The 19,865-nt window shown below is 40.7% G+C and overlaps 1 protein-coding gene across 1 annotated transcript in view; it reads right to left on the bottom strand.

Moving 5' to 3' along the window:
• CILP (cartilage intermediate layer protein) overlaps positions 1-10,349 on the bottom strand; it is a 29,049-nt gene extending 18,700 nt beyond the window's left edge. The window contains exon 1 of the mRNA XM_075273139.1: positions 10,340-10,349. The gene's annotated coding sequence lies outside the window, so the exon portion shown is untranslated. The remainder of the gene's footprint in view (positions 1-10,339) is intronic.
• Between the last annotated feature and the right edge of the window lie 9,516 nt (positions 10,350-19,865).

The raw sequence follows: 19,865 nt of genomic DNA, 5'->3' as shown, positions 1-19,865 counted from the left end.
GGCTTTCCTGATGGTAATATCTGGATAATGGAGGCTCAATTGGGAGTACACTTGTAACTTAAAAACTAGGGTTATTCCAAGGAAGGGCAGCCCTTAAGTGGCTAAAGCATTACTATACTCAATCTATTTGGTAATACAAGTCACTTGAACGGGGTATCTGTTGCATTTCCAGACCAAAGGGTGCGTTCACATGATGTAACGTGTAGCGTGATCTGGCACGTATACACGTGTCATCAGATTGCGCGCTCAAAAAGATCCCATTCATTTCAATGGGAGTTAGGAGCGTATACGCTGCATTATTTTGCGGGCGCAAAATAACGCAGCATATATGCTCCTAACTCCCATTGAAATGAATGGGAGCATTTTGAGCGTGTAATCTGCCGACATGTGCATACGTGCCAGATCACGCTCCATGTTACATCATGTGAACGCACCCTAACTCATGGGTTTGCTCGTACCAAGATCCTTAGGAGGTCCATAAGCACTGGTTTAACTATAGGGGACGCAGTGGTCACGGCTGCAACCGATCCCATAATCCAAGGGGGCCACAGGTCACCCTCACCACACTAGGACTCAATAAACTTTAATCTCCTTTCTGATTTTCTTCGATGACTGCGAGTCTGTACTTTGTAAATTTATTAGCCCTGTTCTCTAGTGCGGGTAAGACAGGGGTAGACGCTATATCATACACAGGGAAATAAAATTATTAACCTTTTAATGTCAAAAGAGCAGTTGGTAAACAGTATATAGTCAAGGAGGGATTCTGTAGAGGGAAGCCGTGACACTGACCAGATATAGGAATGATGGTAAACTAGTGTGCACAGACATGTTGTGAAAAAGTCTTCATGTTTGTGCCTAGATAGAGAAGGAAAAGGGAATACAAATGCTGCTAAGATGTTAGATGGGACTTGCTGATGGTAAGGAAGTTGTGCCATAGGGTCCAATCATTGACCCATGAATCTTTAGTTGTGCCCATGCTCAACTAAAAAATTAGAAAAATTGATATAGGCAGAGAAAACATGTCAGAACACTGTGCATAAATAAGATAAAATAATATAAAGATAATCCTATAATAGTCCCACCATGGGAAGATAAGCCATTATCCAACCGTAATGTTTCCTCTATTGGCCCAAAGCAAATTGAGATTAAGCAACATCCCTGTATAATCCCCTAATCCTAATTAAGGAACTTTATACCCTAAATCCCATTCTTTGTAATTCAATAGAAGGAAGAAATACTTATATTGGCATGTCGGACAAACTTTTAACTTTCTTTGCCTTGAAATAAGGATCCACTGAGCTGTTGTTGAGCTCTGAAGAATCCAGACATAGAAGGCAAATGTGCTGCTTGTTAACCAAGCGTCTGATCATGAATCCTTGTAACCAGCCGACTGCACGAAGGTGTGTGACATCATGCAATAAGCTGTGCAATTGTGTAAAGATGTCATGAGACAACACAGGCTGCTTTATACATCAGCGCCGGGGAAATGCGTCTCTAAGTCATTCAGATCTGATGCGATGTGCCAGAGCAATCTTCTGCTATATGTTTCATTGGACTGTAATGCTATTTATAGCCGCGAAAGTCTCTCGCTCTGGATCCATTCATCTGCTAGAGAAGCGATTTAAAAGGGATGTCTGGGTTTTTCATTACTTATTTCTGCTCCTGTATCCTTGAGGTAGAAGCCCAGAATCAGTTCATCGCTTGCTTTCCAAAGAAAATAAACATGCAATCGCTTCTCTATAGGTACATATCTACACCAACTGGATATTTGTACACCCCTGCCCTGCCAGGCTGCCCCACGTGCCACTAGTATGCTTGGCATTATTTCAGTATAAACACATCCTCCAGAGATGTCTGCCAATGTCTAATGAGGACGTGTCACACATTTCCTCTGGTTAACTAGTTTACTGACTGATGGTTTTGGCAATCTTCATTTTAGCTTCCCACATTGAAGGGGTTGTCCAGCAGCGATTCTTTTTAAACAGACTCAGAACGGGCTGAAAACATAAAAACCTTAGTACTTAACTCACCAGTCCAACTGGTCGCTACTAGAGATAAGCGAACACTGTTCGGATCAGCCATTCCGAACAGCACGCTTCCATAGAAATGAATGGAAGCACCTGGCACGGTGACCGGCCGCCGGCAAAGTGTACGTGCCCGGTGCTTCCATTCATTTCTATGGGAGCGTGCTGTTCGGAACAGCTGATCTGAACAGTATTCGCTCATCTCTAGTCGCTACTTCTTGGTCCCTCTCAACACACGAGAAAACTCTGCACAGTATTTCCTACCACTGTGCTGACATGGGACCATAAAGAGAGATCATTGGACTTGGGCAGCACCAGAGTAGGAGCAATAGGACATGGTGAGGCAAGCACTGCTTGTTTTAGGTTTTAATTAGAGATGAACGAACAACGTTCGATCGAATACATATTCGATCGAATATCAGGCCGTTCGATTACAATCGAATACCACGAGGCAAACGCAGTAAAAATTTATATCCCCTCCCACCTTCGCTGGCGTGTTTTTTTCACCAATAACTGCGCAGGGGAGGTGGGACAGGAACTACGACAACGGAGGCATCGAAAAAAAATCGGAAAAAGGAATTGGCAGCCGAAATCAGGTGACCTCCACTTTAGATGAATGGTGAATTTAACATTCGATTAATTTGAGAATGTGAACTATGTGACTGTGAGACAGGGACAGATGTACAGGCAGGGTTAGCTAGGGATAACCTTTATTTAGGGGGGAATGTTACTCACACGACTCTTTGGGGCTCTATCTGGTCGGGATCCCTGTCAGCTTGCGATATGCGCGAGCTGACTTTTTTCCATAGGAATGTATTGACCAGCATTAATTGGTCAGCCAATCAACGCTGGTTCTGCCGGAGGAGGCGGGGTCTAACATCCGTCCACAGCAGTTTCCATTGTGGTCCAATCTCAGATGTAGCAGTGCTGAATTTATAGCATCATAGTAATCTATGGATAGGGTAATGCACACAATGATGTCACTGTACAGGGATAATGTGCACAATGATATCACAGTATGTAGATCATATATACACAGTGATGTCACAGTACTGGAATAATGTGCACAGTGATGTCACAGTACAGGGATAATACACACAGTGATGTCACAGTACAGGGATAATATACACAGTGATGTCACAGTACAGGGATAATACACACAGTGATGTCACAGTACAGGGATAATATACACAGTGATGTCACAGTACAGGGATAATGTGCACAATGATATCACAGTATGTAGATCATATACACAGTAATGTCACAGTAGTGGGATAATGTGCACAGTGATGTCACTGTACAGGGATAATATACACAGTGATGTCACAGTACAGGGATAATACACACAGTGATGTCACAGTACAGGGATAATACACACAGTGATGTCACAGTACAGGGATAATATACACAGTGATGTCATAGTAGCAGGATAATGTGCACAGTAATATCACAGTATGTAGATCATATATACAGTGATGTCACAGTACTGGGATAATGTGCACAGTGATGTCACAGTACAGGGATAATATACACAGTGATGTCACAGTACAGGGATAATATACACAGTGATGTCACAGTACAGGGATAATACACACAGTGATGTCACAGTACAGGATAATACACACAGTGATGTCACAGTACAGGGATAATATACACAGTGATGTCATAGTAGCAGGATAATGTGCACAGTAATATCACAGTATGTAGATCATATATACAGTGATGTCACAGTACTGGGATAATGTCCACTATGACATCACAGCAAAGGGATAATGCACACACAGAATATCACTGTGTACACTGTGACAACACAGCATATGAAGAAAGTTCCATCATCTTCCATCATCCATAATTACTACTTATTGCACCCTAGGTCTCAGTGGAAATGGGCCCCTTAGTTGTTGGGTCCCATATCAGCTCTTATGTATGCTACCGTTAGTTACCTCCATGGTAGTATAACTGTGTCGAAGGGCCCTAAAGCATACCACTGTAACTAGACAACTTACATATTTACATAAAGAAAATCAAAATCAACTGCAAATTGCTCTGTGTGTACTGTACATACTCTAACATTGGTAGGAGTGGGGTCAGTGCACACATAATTTTTTGGTGCTGATTTTGAGGCTGAATCTGCCTCAAAATCAGCCTCCAAAAAAAGCCTCCCAATATAGTTCAATTGGGAGGCATTTTTTGGGAGGCTGATTTTGAGGCAGATTCAGCATTAAAATCAGCGCCAAAAAACTCTGTGTGAATGGACCCTTAAGAGTGTTACTATGTAAGATATGCTGGAGTAGTAATCTTTGGTAGTATTGGTTGTGCCATAGGAGTAGATACAATAAATAAGGGAGTGCTACCCAAGTACAAGCACAGGGATAATAGTAATGCCATAAGAGTACTAATGGAGTTATAGGAGTGCAGCAGAAATAGACACATGGGAATAGAATGGATGCTTATGTGAAATGAGTATTTATTTGTTTTCTCTACTTCATTGATATAGAAAAACTATGATGTTAAAATAAGAATGTATATAATGTTTGTCACAATTTCATAAAATCTCAACATGTGAATAAACCCTAATGGTAAGGGTAAATTCCCACGGGGTGTATTGGTCAGGATTGTGAGGCCGTATCCTCCTCAAAATCCTGACCAAAAAGACAGCTGTCATTAAAATCAATGGTTGCCGCTCAGGAACTTTTTCCGGGAGCCGGCTTATTCCAGTTCCCGGAAAAAGAAACGAGGTGCTCATTCTTCAGGCTGTTTCGCTTCGCAATTTGACCTAAAGACACTCCCTCCTCCAGACTAGGCCCATTCATTGGAGCGGAGTGCGCATCTGGATGCTGGTGCAGTGCACCGGCTTTCAGTTGCGGCTACCTGGCTTTTGGATCGGAACCTGAGCCAGCCTCCGCCTCAGTTTCTGATCCAAAAAACCCAGTGTGAACTTACCCTTACAGTATTGCTTTACCGGGTCTTGCATGGTCCTTAAAAGTTCCATATTTGCTATAACATTTCTTACCCCTCGTTCACGTCTGCATTCGGTAATCCATTTGAGGCGTCTGCATGGGGACCCTCCGAACGGAATACAAACACAGATTTAAATGAGGGGTTACATTCTAACTCAGTTTTTGGAAGTTCTTCTGCAGAGTTTATGCCATTTTATGGGATTATATATTTTAGCACACTTTCGATAAATATCTAGTACTTATAGTAGTTCAGCCCTGTAACTGGTAAGGGGAATAATTGCACAAAGTGTAATTGTACTGTTATGCTCCATCACATAATCGTGACTTTTTTGCTTATAGTTTCTCCAATGGCCATCTTGACCTTTACACAGTAAGGGCCCCTTCACACGGAGTAAACGCGCCGCGCATTGTGGCACGTTTACGGCGCGTGTACGCCGCTTTTTTTACGGTGCACGATTACGCCGCGTTAACCACGCACCGTAAAAAAACGCGGCGTACACGCGCCGTAAACGCGCCACAATGCGCGGCGCGTTTACTCCGTGTGAAGGGGCCCTAATGTTTTTTAACATCTATTTCCAGCGAACACAATGGATGTAATACCAAATGCATGTAATATCCACCAGATCTGATCTGTTCTATGCTGCGTTCTAGCCTGGAATGTGATGTAGTAACATATGGTGCTCAGATCATTCTGATTTGACATTCTAATTAATGTGTAATTGCATAGTTGTGTATAGATGTGCTGTAATGTGTAACATGTGTCTTGTTAGTACATGGACAGGGAACATCTAGCTAGCTGCAATTGTTTATAGAAAGGGACCTTGTTCACAAACAGATTACTTAGGGAAGCCTGGCATTCATTCACTACATTGCACCTTTGTCCTGAAATGTGTTTGGATGATGTATTGTGCCTCACAGTGATATCTGAGGGCCTCATGAGAGCATGTGCTGTGATGTGCAGTCTCCTGCCAGATGCCTCCTCAACACAATTGTCAAGGGAAACCTCAGAGTCTATCTAAAAAATATTCCCGCTATGGGATTGTGTGCCAGACTTTGTTCACATGGCGTGGATTTGTTGCTATTTTTGCATGAGTTTTTAACTTATAATGAAGGATGTATATAAAAAAGACCACTTAATGCTGGGTTCACACCAGCGTTTGGCTCTCCGTTATCAGGTTTCCGTCTTCTGCATGCAGAAGACGGAAACCTGCCATGTCGAGTCCGGCCGTGAGCGATGGTGAGCGTTTTATGCTCTGCGCCGCATAACCATTTTTTTAAAACCGGACACAGAGTACTGCAAGTCCGACTGTGTCCGGTTTAAAAAAACGGTTTCGCCTCGGAGAGCAAAAAACGCTCACCGGCGCTCACTGCCGGACACTTTTCAAACCCATTCAAATGAATGGATTTGAAAGATGCCGGCAGGTTTCCGTCTTCTGCCCGGTTTTGTGCAGGAAACGGAAACCTGCAGAACGGAGTCCCGGGCGCAGATGTGAATGAGCCCTTACAGACACATTGCCTGTTGGGGAAGGAAAATCTTTTGATTGTCAAATAGACTTCCTGAGAAACAGATTATCAACCCTGTTTTCTAATCCTGCACAACCCTAGGTGCAATAACTTGGCTTTTGCAATGTGACCACATTCACTATCAATAATCATATAATGTAACAGAGTGACAGGGGTGTAACTACTGGGGTAGCAGTGGTAGCGGCTGCCACAGGGCCCGGGACACATTAATGTTTCTATATTGCTTGATAATAAAGGGGTACTATGTCACCTCTCACCCGGCCATACTCTGCTTCGCTCTGATGACACAGTAGCCTTGAAATAGCTGTCTATGGATGGGTTCCTCTTCGTTTTGGATAGCTGACTTTATTCTCAGATCATGCCACTAGGTTTCAGGAAAGACAGGCATTGATCTATAAGGAGCTACCTTCCAAAGGGTTAGCGCTAGAGCAAGTTGCCCATTTTCCACAAAGGAGAATGTATTTGTATTTTCTTTTGTACTATATACAAGTCTTCCAAAACGAAAGAATCCCTTTGAACCTCTCTTCACAATGGCAATTTGGAACAGGGGACCCATATTTGACTTCCCCAATAGAATATATAAAATGGATCTTCTAAACTGAACCTCAGCTTTAAGCTGGGAATACACACAGACATTTGTTGCATTAGACGCGTCCCACGTTTATGAAATCTGTTCCATTGTGTTAGATCTCAGTGTGATATTGTGTGTTACTACTGGAAGTGTTACTCCATGATAGACAGATAAAGTCACACGTGCACAAGCGATACCAGATTGCAGAACAGCCGAACATTGTTCAACATGTTACACCACAGAATGGTGGCGGTGGCATCAATATGTACATATATGAATTCACCTTTTATTCGCGCAAATATACTGTTAAAGGGAATCTAAACAACAACAACAAAAAAAAAAGGAAGGGGCACTTCTTAGTGAAGTCCGTACAGGTTTATTAAAAGGGAACTTGTCACCAGGAAAAAGGAGTGTGATCTGCTGGCAAGATGTTATAGAGCAGGAGGAGCTGAGCAAATCGATATATAGTTTTGTGTATGGGAAATTATTCAGTACAACTTGTCATTTATCCATTGAAGTCTCTGATCTTTCTATGTTATGAAGTCAAGGAGGCGGAGCTATCAGTGATTGACAGCCTTCCCTCTAATCCTGTGTATATAGAGATACAGTAGCCGTCAGTCACTTATAGGACCGCTTCCTTGACTTTATGACATATCAATTAGCAGAGATTTTAAAGAATAAAATTATTCAGAATATTTTCCCACAAGTCTATATCTCATTGTGCTCAGCTTCTCCTGCTCTATAACATGCTGCCTGCAGATAGCACTGCAGTATAGACACAATGCACAAGGTTATAGGACGCTGTGTATGAGTAATAAGCAATGGCTTATCTATAGGTGATGGCATCAATAGGTGATTGGTGCAGATCAGACAATCATGAGAATGAAAACGGAGCCATCTTTTGCTTGGTATTACAATTGCTTGTGACTGCGATAATCATTTTTCCTCTAGAATAAAGCAATAGAAGCCAAATGAGGTGTTTAATGTCATCCTCATGGTCCGCGGGCTTTAAGCGTTTTTTCACACAAGGCTACGTTTAAGTGGAAAAAGAATTATACTAACTAAAGAAACAGCTAACACAACATATCCTGTATTCTAAGCCGCCCCACCACAGTATTGTACTATACTCTTTTACCCTACATACCATGAGCGTAGCATTGGTCAACAAAATAGTCAAGCTGATATAATGTTGCAGAGTTGTCCTCAGCCAAAAGTGGCACCTTTGTACAGATACATGTGCCAGGAATATGACATATAACAAATAATCTACAGTGACAGTGTCACACTATAGATCCATTGGCCAACCTTGGGCCTACTGGGGCAGTCTGTAGTTCACAGGGATAACCGCCCATGGACATATTCAACTATTACAGCTGCTCATTCATTGCATATTACTCAGTTTCTTACAGTGAACTTGCGTCTGTATATTATTACATTGCAATTCACGTAGCGTATAGTTGACTGAGAGGTTCATATATTGAGTCACATAGTAAATAATCCAGTTTTAGCCTTTACTTCGCTCTGACCCCTTAGGTCATACAAACACCTGTTGTACTTCTCTTTTTGTACACTGATGCAGACATAGCAAGCAGCACTCGCAGTGCTAAATAAACATGGCGACACTGTCTAAAAATTTAGCAGATTTTCATCTATAGTCCGAAAGCCAATTTGTTGTTTTCATTATTTGGCGTATTTTACAGCAATAAATCATCAGTTTTAACAGTTGCACAATATATATTAATATACTGTATAACCTTGTGTATGGTCGGTACTGCCCTGGCCACCTTATACAGGTTTCCTATGAGGCTTATAAGTACATATTACTATAATGAAGGAGGCTGGAATGAGTAAAATGCATGCGGTTGGCACAAGTACTAGTTTTTCTATGATCATACCCATAATAAATTATAAATAATTCAAAATTTTTGCAGTTTTAAAGATTTTCTATTACCATCTTACTGGTGACAATCTATTGCCTTCTCGATCCATTGCCAGTGGATATGACCATGAATGCAGGAACTTTCTATGGTTATTGTAGCCAGGTTATCTTCTCATACATGTGCATGGTAACCAGTCTACAATAAGGAAATCCTGGCCGATTTTTTGACATGTTCCAGACCATAGAACGTTCCGGCCTTCATGGCTGTATGTATTGGCAGCCTATCAATACAAAAGACTATCACCACTAAGATAGTTAGAGAAAATCTTTAAAATGCTGCAAAATGTTTTATTATTTATATTTGCAGAAATGTTTAACCCTTTAATTGTCTATACATTTAAATAGGGTTATATTCATGGGAAAACTAGTACTTGTAAAACCAGATACTCTTTACCCATTCCCCTCCTTCATGTGTACTAGTAAGTAGTTATAAGCCTCTAGTAACAAACAGCAACTTGGAAATAAGGAAATAAACAAAATACCTTATTTCTCTTCTGCCATTTAATGTATATCATGTTTGCTAGAACTTGCTCGGTATATCCAGCTCAAGACCAAAATGACCAGTGTCAGCGCCAAAGTTATGACAATCTGCTCTTAGAGGACAAATATACTTCAAAGGAGAACTAAACTTACGTAGTACTGTGGTACATATGGAAGCGCAGTATAGATTGTATGTCAGAATTCAATTCAGTTTACATCGCACCACTTTTTATATGGATGTGTACGTATGTGTATGACATCCATAGTTTTCTCTATGGGCATGCAAAGACTATAGATTTTACACCTAGATATGTTTTATTATTCAATGGCTTAGATATATTATTAATACATTAATATCAGATACTTTGCCCATTGATAGATGTGAAGCTACTACTTATAAATTGCTATATATTATCTTCCCTTCGGTGCTACTAAATTTATAAATCATATAGAAATAATTCATATAAAAGTATCTACAGAACTGATATAATATGTAATATTCTGGTACATAACAAAAAGTGATTGAGAACTGAATAAACAATGAGACGTTTCAATCCGACAGAACGTTAACAAAATACATATAATAAAGCACTGTGTTAAACTATAAAACAAAAAAAAAATTACAATAAAATTAAAATTGATAGAAAAAATGAAATGAGTATAAATCTATCTATCTATCTATCTATCTATCTATCTATCTATCTATCTATCTATCTATCTATAGCACTTGGTTATTCATATTTGTATGTTATATGATTATGTTGTACTTGTTGTGCGGTTTCTATGTGTGTGATGTATAAGATAAGTCACAGAGGTATTGTTGGGAAGTGTTAGGTCTTACCAATGCTTCTTGTGTTCCCAGTTGTCCTGCAGAGCTGTGTTTCTCCTCTGGAGCTGTGCGGGGGTCTTTTTATATAGCAGCTCAGCTAACAGCTCGGGAGTGGCTGGCAGACACAGTACATAGTGGAAACCAGATCTAAAAAAGCAAATAAACTACAGAAGACTTACAAGAGGGATATAGAAGGATGTCATGCCATCAGACGAGACAGGAGGACATCCCACAATATAGAGTCACATTAGTAACTATGTTCTTGAGATCAGACACTAACTATAATCTTGAGATATGACACACAAACTTTTTATCATAATCTAAAAAATGGTCTTGTCATGTGTGAATGACTTTCCAAGACCTGAATGTTCCCATTTAATCCCCTGTTGTCACAATTCTACCCTTTATTGAAGGTAATAACTTACCATGAAGTCAACCATTAAGCATTGTATGGACGCCAATATTTGACAGTATCCTATGACACTTTATGACTTGGCAGTAATACATAGCTTCGAAAATGTGGAAAGTATTTCTTGGGGGTCTCAGAAACAGGACAAATGAATATATATGTGCCTCATGCAAAGAAAGAAAGGCAGATATACTATAATAGACCCATTAGGGAAGCATCTTTAGAGGTAAGACTTCATGGACCAGTGGGCCACTAAGAGGATTTATGTAAGTACGGTCACGTCTGTTGACTTCTAGGCATATGTTGTCATACCGATGGTGTTACATGTGTTGGCAGACATTAGTGGTCCCACATCCTCATTGTAAATGTACTTTCATTTGTGATACCCTGCATTTTAATCATTCATTGCAATGTATTGTAGGCCTCAGGGCTCATATACACTGCCATATTAATCCTCTATGTAACCTCCAAGTTTTCTACATCCCTTTCCATCATCCATAGTTATCAGTAATTGCACCCGAGGTCTCAGTGGAAATAAGTCCAGTTAGTTTCTGGGCCCCATAGCAGTTAGTATGTCTTCTACCCTAGTACAGCCATACCAGGAAAGTGGATTAGATTTATACAAATCTCATTTACATACTGGGAATATTTTCTGCACCTAAATGGACATTTAATGTAGATTTTAAAAATAACACCATGCCCATTTATTTCACAGAATTTCAATGGTGATCACAGCATTATGAAAAACATCACTATGTCACTAAGCTATTCATTATTTACAACCCATACCCAATGTTTGTCTATGGATATTGCAGGTCTGCAAGTGTCTCATAGTGCCCTAAGTAACTCCAGTCTACCAACACTCCTATGCGGTGGTGCTGCATACTATAATAACATAGGCAGGGTCTTCTCATGCCCGTTGAAAGCTTGACATGGTGGATATGTCCCATGTCACTGTAAGGGAGTTAAACTGTACTGCAGCTTTCTATCTCTTAAGCTGAGCTCGGGGCCACAGGTCACTGCAATGATAGTACCATCACAAATGGAAGGTATAGAGGTAGTGTTCCAGTTACCACAAAAGATCTCAGATTTCAGGTTCTGTTTTTGTATTTTTATTTTAAAATGATTTTTATTGAAGAAATTTTTTTTCAAAATACAAGAAAAGCAAAACAACGAGCCAAAGGGAGGAAAGACAAAAACCTGTGGCCAAATTGGGCCATACAGTACTATGCGTCAAGTACAATAATCCAAACAACCTCTTATCTAATGTAGACACTCAGGAGCATACACAATGGTTACAAAAGCATGAACAGTAGTCCTATCAGTTCTCGAGTGGCAGCCAATAACGTTCCGAACAGGGCCTGGGACAAGGTAAGGGGGGGTGGGGAGAGAGGGACAGGGAAGGCAGGGAGGAAAACAAACATTGTTAAAAGTAAAAACAAATTTGGCATAATAAAGTCAATAAGTATCTAAGAGCAAAAAAAAAAGAAACACCGCATGTTCAGAGCAGAATGGTGCAATTCAAATGGGAATGGCAATGATAAGGAGGTCAGTATACAAATAGTAGTGCAAACGGCCATAACAATTGGAGTACCAACAATAATATTAGCAACAATGATCCGGTGCACGTGACCCATTATGGAATTGCACTAGGGTTGGAGAGGGGAGTCTTGGCCCGGGGATTTCTCCTATCTTCCATAAAAGTGAACCAAAGGGCCCATCTGGAGCAGAAACTGGAGAAGGTATGGTTTTTGGTGACCAACATCTGCTCCAGGGTGAAAGCCAAGTCCACATGATGGATCAGCTCATTTATTGTCATACAGGGTGTAAACTTCCACTGCCTCACTAACATGGATCTGGCCGCTAGAATTATCTGACCCAGCACCACATGCATACCCGTGGGGAAAGACCCAGTGTGTAGAAAGCATAATGCCAGCCCTGGGGAGGGGGAGATGGGGAGACCAGCTACAGAGGACATGAAGCCGAAGACAGCGGTCCAAAAGGTCTGAACTGGGGGGAATTCCCACCACATGTGCAATAGAGTGCCTTCGCGACTGCAACCCCGCCAGCAGAGTCTCGAGAAAGAGGCATCAATATGCGCCAACTGTACAGGAGATCTGTACCAGTGTAGAAGGATTTTTTGAGCCAACTCCCAGTGGGCTGCACCCTTCGACACCCACTTAACAAACCCACAAGCCTCATACCACTCAGGCAGAGAAATAGATTTGACAAGGTCCACCTGCCACCTTGAAAGGCATAGAGGTTTGATCTGCTCTGAGGGGGTGGAGAAAAAAGTATAAAAAGCTGAGATGCCACCTTTAGGAGGTGTGGTTCGTCTCCACAGTCTCCATGGAAGCCTGGGAAAAACAAGTCTCGACGCTCCGTGGGTTTGAAGAAGGTGCCTACGTTGCAGGAATTTTTCCCTTGTAAGGGAGGTCATATTCCTCCCGCAATACAGAGAAGGATTTAAAGCAATCGTTCTCATAGAAATGGGATATTTTGCAAAGACCTTTTGCTATCCAACTGCGAATCCTCAACTGGGGGAGAAACGCGGTTGTGTACAACAGTGAAACCAAATCCTCTAAGGAGGTATGTGACAGGAAATATCGCCACACCCATGTAGACGCTTTTATACTCAGCAATGGGGCCTGATGAAGCTACAGGTTCTGTTTTTGTAGAGTGGGTCCAATTCCCACCGATTTCACTGAGCCCAATTCCCACCTTCCATCTGTAGTATGTGCAGCTCAGTCCATGAGTCAGAAGATGTTTTCTCCATTTCTTTCTCTCTACAGCGGTGCTTGACATTTTCAAAACCCTTCAGAATTTTTTATATTTCTGCATAAATTTGACCTAAAACTGTATTCGATCCAGCCCTGGAAGTACTTAAAGAGGACCAAATCAAACAAATGAGTCAAATAAATCATACATGGTCATTATTTATAGAAGTAAAGTATGTGAACCATTAGGATTACCATAATAAAGAGCCTAAAGGTACAATTTTTTTTTTTTTTTTTGGAAGTGGTACAGAAAAAATTGTCAGAATATGGCTTGGTTCACACTGGGTTCCTGCATGCACGACTTTATATTTTGTTAAAAAAAGTAAACAAATATGACAGAAGATATACAGTTTCAGTTTACATTAGTGTCAATGAGAAGGGACACAATCAGTCTGTGTTTGTCCTCTGCAATAGTTTAATGTCTGTTGCTGTCATCCTATGATAGAAGACAGCAACGGACATTAATAACTGTAGTGTTAACCCACCCTAAAGATTTCATTAAGAATTTGGGGTATTGGATTTACACTCAGTCCAAGAGGTCTTAATATTCTTTATCCATTTAAGAGTTTTCTTTGAAGTTTTTTTCTTTCACTTTAGTTTATGTATGGGAGATATGGGTGGAATATTACTGGTCGAAAATGATTATGTGACCTGCTATAGTAACAGTGAGGCAGCTCGCTATCTCGCTTGGGTATATTCCTGTGAACTGAGAAAGTTCTAAATCCCTTTATGATGAATGGCAGATATTCTAGAATATGATTGGTGAGAAATGATCATGATGCTCCGTAGTAGTGGGGGGTTAGCCTTATCGAAATGCATAAAAAAACACTGTGGAAAATAATGGAGCAAGAATGTATTGTGTTGTTTTTTTCTGTTTTTCTCTGTGTTTTTTCTTCCCTTATTTCTTGCTGTTTTTATTATTGCAGATTTTGCTGCATTTTTTGAGGCAAAGCCAGGAGTCAACAGATTTCCCGTTCCTCGTCTAGACATTCCTCTTCAAGACGTTGACTTTGGCTCAAAAAACTGCAGCAAAATCTGCAACAAAAAAGCTGTGTTTCTGCAATGTGGTGCCTCAGCCTAAGACTAAGGCTAACTATCTGTTCAGCTGATCTTGCACTGGTAACCATGTTTCTTGTATGTTAATACCTGAGACCTCACAGTGAGAGTGTTTATGATGGCAACTAATACCTGCAAGGTCTGGAATAAGACTGTTATACAGACATCTACTAGTCCATATTTAGGGTTCTCATAATCGGATGTTACATGTCTATTTCGTTATGTCTGGATTAAGTTTTCATTAGGCTTTACCATCACCATAAAGCTTCGGTGACATTATTGCTTGTGCTTCATGGCAGAGGACATGAATACTGGAAGTGCTTGCCTTGAAAGCTTATCTTGGCCCACTGGGTGTTGAAACAGCATATTACAACTTTCATTATAGGTCTTAGTGTAATGCCATTTGCTTTTACTGGCCAAAAATTACAAAGATATTACATTACTCATATCAATTGGACATGACATATCCTTAATAAATGCTTTATAATGTATTCCAACCAGTCTACAGGCCAGCGTATGAACAAATTTACTGTAAGCGGATTTTTTTTTACATGGCAATGGTTGTTCATGACCTGGGAGGAGTAAGCAGGTAATAGTTGGTAGCCCCTTCCTCCAATTTACAAACAAAATGTTTTTTTTTATTAACCTTAAAGAGGACCTTCCACCAACTGCAGTTCTTTGCACCCTTTAATTGAAGCTAATCAATCCCAATGCAGTTGTATTTTTTAGTCACCACCATTAGCTCTGATACTGTCTGTGTCTGACTGGAATTCAGATGTCAGTATTTTCTATCCGGCTGCTGCACCTTTAATGTAAATGTGAATGCCAACCTGAAAAGCTTTTGCAGTTTCAGAGTTTCCTGGCTTGACCAATATAACAGCTGAGGAGGTTTATATAAGACCCCGACTTCCAGACACAGGTGCCGGCTAATTAGTTTACTACTCTGGGTTTGGCTTTTTTACCTGTTGTGTCTATTTTCTATTTACTGATCCCTTGGCTTGTTCTCGGATTTCCTTTTGTCTCCTGATTCTGCTGTGACAATCCCGTTTGGATTTGTGACCCTTGGCCTGTTTCCCAGATTTGTGTATGCCTCCTGATTAGGTCTCTGACGTTCCCTCCTGATACCGACTCCTTCTTCTTCTACGACATCAGCCAATCTCCCGCTATAGCTTTTATTGTGGCCTTTCATCTTAATCATAACATCAGAATCATGCACGCATGTTTACTGCTGTTAACACCAACCACTTAACAGTAGAGAGCCTAAATTGTATAATCAGGTATCAAAACTAACAGCACTTATTGCTCAGGAATGGTGGGGGCTACAGAAAAAAAAAACAACTGCACCTAAAAATGGATATAAAGAGCTTTGAAAGCTCCTTTTTAACAATTCATATATTATTGTAACACTGCACAGAGCTTTATACATAGCAATATTTTAAAGGGTCTTTTGTAGACCACACTGGTGTGATATTTTTTTCTTATTGTTTTATTTTGTGCAAAATATATGGCAACTTGGAAACCATCAAGAAGTAGGCTACAAGCTGTTAAAGGTTCCTATTATGACTTTATTTTTATTCTAATTGTGGCTTAGAGGGCTCTCCCCAACTTACCAAGTGATGTATGAAACACAACTTCATTCTCACAGAAAATCTCCAAGATGTTTGGGACAACTTACCTGCCGAGTTCATTCAAAAACTGTCTGCAAGTATACTGAGAAGAATTGATGGGAAGCAAAGGGCGATCACACTAAATATTGATGGGATTTAGATTTCTCTTTCCTTCATTCTCTTCATTTTATTATTTGACAAACATAAACTATTAACACTTCTATTATGAGAACATTCTTACTTTGTAGCATTTTTTCCACAGTTGTCTAAAACCTATGCACAGTATGTACACTTTATTGAGATTACTGGTGGTTATATTACATCTTTACCACCCCTTCCAGGTAATTATCATGGTGGAAGTTCCATCAGAATAAATGACTTGGACAAGTTCCATTTTCCCAAAGTTAATTACACTGTATATTATATCTTAGTTTGATGGTTATATACTTTATTAATATTGCAATCGAAACAGTTGTCCAGGACTTACCTTAGGAAAGTCATTGATGATCATTGGGGGGTCTGACCACTAGGATCCCCACAATCAGCAGTATGAAGGGGTCAGACCCCCCAATGATCATCAATGACCGGGGGGGTCCTCATGCGGATGGATGGAACACATAAGCTAGTGTGAACCAACCCTTACATCTCTAGTAGCTAACACTTACCTGCACAGATCGCTGCCGCTGGTCCGCTCCCCGCTGTTCTCGATCCTCTTCTGCCTTTGTTCGCCTCACTGCCCCTGCCTCCTTGGTTAGTGTTACAGACCTAGGAAGAAGGCGGAGCTTGTGGCTTAGGAGAGTGTGGGCGGGTACTGGGAAGGGAGATGTGAGTGATGCACTCATGTCTCCCCGCCCTGTATCTGCCCACACTCTCCTAAGCCACAAGCCCCACCTTCTTCCTAGGTCTGTAACACTAACCTGGGAGACGGGGGCAGCGAGGTGAGAAGAGGAGTGAGAACAGCTGGATCCGGACCAACGGCAGCGGATCTGTGCAGGTAAGTGGACACCAGGGGAGACTAAGTAGCCAGAGGTTTTTTTTCTAATCACTACACAGCGTGGAGTCTAACAATTAGAGTGTTCAATTTTTAGACTCCATGCTGTGTAGTGAATAGGATCGTTTTTAAAATCTGATCTTCGATTATTAAAAAAATCCCATTGACTTGCATTGGGATCGGAATTGGGATCGAGTTCAAATGGAAAATGATCGGAAATCGGATTTTAAAAACGATACTGAAATCTCAAGATTGGCTCAACCCTAAGGAAGAGGCCCAAGTATCTCTAGTAAGCCCCTTCATTGTCTATTTATGCACAATGTTATACATCAGACTGTGCCTGTTAACTACAGTGGAGAGGGTATGAGGGTTGATTTAAGGTCATCCATTTGAAGTTCCAAACACTCCCTTTAAAGATGACCTCTAGTGGAAACACAATTTTCCATCACTGCATCCCCACCTGACTGTAAGTATATTACATCCTGCTTTCTCTTTGTTTATAATAAGACTCCATCTACATTAGATTTTTCCTGATTTCTCTTCCTCTGTGCTTTACTATCAATCTCATCATGCTTTAGCATCTTGAGGGCAGATAGCGATAGTACCATCTTGGCCTGCTGGAGTACATTGTGAATATCCTCTCCTCAATACTTTTCTAAATAATCTATGAGACCATAAGTATATAGTCAGGGAGAGTGACCTACATTTCCGGGTAGAATAATAGAATGATGGAGTAACAAGCTGTAAAATTCGGTTCCAGAATATTACATTTATGGGCAATGCAATTATTTACTAAAATAGAAATATCCGGAGACGTAAAAAGATAAAAAAATTCCCTTCCTAGAAAGCAGCCCCTTACGTGCATTGACTAATGTTTCCATCTAATGTGTTGCTATGGAAGCAGAACTTACTAATGATATACGGACAAATATCAGCTTTAACGGTTGAGAAAACTGAACACCTAGAGGGAAATTTATCAAAGGGGTATTCCCAATTCGCCTGCTCACCAACTTGCATGCTGTGTTCTCTCTTCGCTTCCTGATTTTCTTGGTAAATTGGTGGTCGGGGTTTCACTTGCTCTGCTATCTCTCTTCATAGCAGTATATGTTTACAGTTAGTAATGAGGGATGGTTGTAAATAAATTAGCACAGTATCACTGGAAGGTGCACAATATGAAGCTGATGTAGCAGAGCTGGATTTGATATGTGATGAGAATTCCAAATTTACATGCTACAGGATCAAGAGTCAGCTTGCAATAAATTCAGTTTTAGGTCTGTGTTTACATACAGAGGTAACAGACTCCCTGTCTCAGCCCTTATTAGCTAAATTCAGTTAGCTGTCCTCATAACTGGGAGAGAAACAGCTCAGAAATACAAGCTGCTCCCAAGCACTCAGCTCCCCCTCCCTTTTGAGAGCAGGGAGCTACGTCACTTGTCCTGGGCAGAGAGATAAGATCATCCCCAAGTCTGTGGTTATGGAAACACAGTGTAAACAATGAAATGAATAATCTCAGATAGCGGCCAGACAAAGCAGTTTTGATGAAGCAATGTATTTAGGAAAAGTCTTATATCCACATAAGCTAGCAGTATAGATAGGATCCTTGAGATGGGACAACCCCTTTAAGTCTGGTGATTCTCCAATTTTAGTTCATTCCCCGACAGGCAGAATTACTAAGAAGTTCTGACCTAAAATCTATGATATAGCCATAAATCTGGTGGCCCAGGGCTATATTCCTGCCCTGCTCTTCACAATTTCTAAAAAAGGGGCGAGTGGTGTGCAGGAGCAGAGATGCATAAACGTGCACCTAAATTGAGGCTTATCTTTGACCATTTTCTAGGCACATCCTAGGCAGTAAATCTGTGCCCCAGTTCTTGGTATTATGTGTCTCTATAGTACCTTTGATACTTGTGTTTCAGTAGCTGATTCTCGGCATGAAATCCCTACACAAGGGTCCAAATACTGCATAAACTGGTGACAAAAGCTAAACTATCCCCACCTTTATATAAAGTACTTCATAATATCCATATACAGTAGATATCTAGCGGTTATGTAAGTGCAAATTCCAGGCCGATGACAAGAACTATCAGTTGAAATATCCAGAAAGTAATCAGACGATGGAATCTGCCGAGTGAGGAAGTTATTGTAAAGGGTCAAGCTGGGAATTGCTAATGAAGCTGGATAGGTTACACGAGGAAAACAGCACAGGCATTACATATGTATAGAGGTTTCACATTTCAACCCTATATACATTTTTCTTCTTCAATGACATAAAAATGTTTCCCTTGGTTTCACTGTTTAGACTTCTGCCCCTTTACAGGTTACTTTCTGGTAATTGTCGGTATTATGCAATAGCCTGTAATTGGTACATGGATAATACAATCCTATCTACAATGCACACAACCAAGGGAGCAAGCCGAGGCTCTTCTAATAGATGGTCTGATTCTCCATTCCATTCTGATGATTATAGAGCAGGACCTATCCTACACAATGGCATTGGAACAGAATGTAACAGAACCTCCTATTGAAGTAACTGGGGTCAGATGGCACTTGGTGGTCATCCGTGTGCATTCTGCTATGAACTCGGTGTCCCCTCCACATGCACCCTTGGATGAGTCAGGACAAACACAAGCTGTTCTATGCACTTGTCTAAGCTCCATTTAATTAAACCACTTTGTAGCCTGCTCTTTCTTACGTCAAT

Source organism: Leptodactylus fuscus, chromosome 5, assembly GCF_031893055.1.
Source record: "Leptodactylus fuscus isolate aLepFus1 chromosome 5, aLepFus1.hap2, whole genome shotgun sequence".
NCBI classification, from domain to species: domain Eukaryota; kingdom Metazoa; phylum Chordata; class Amphibia; order Anura; family Leptodactylidae; genus Leptodactylus; species Leptodactylus fuscus.
The sequence above is the reverse complement of the archived record's forward strand: the minus strand, read 5'-3'. Positions and strand labels throughout refer to the sequence as shown.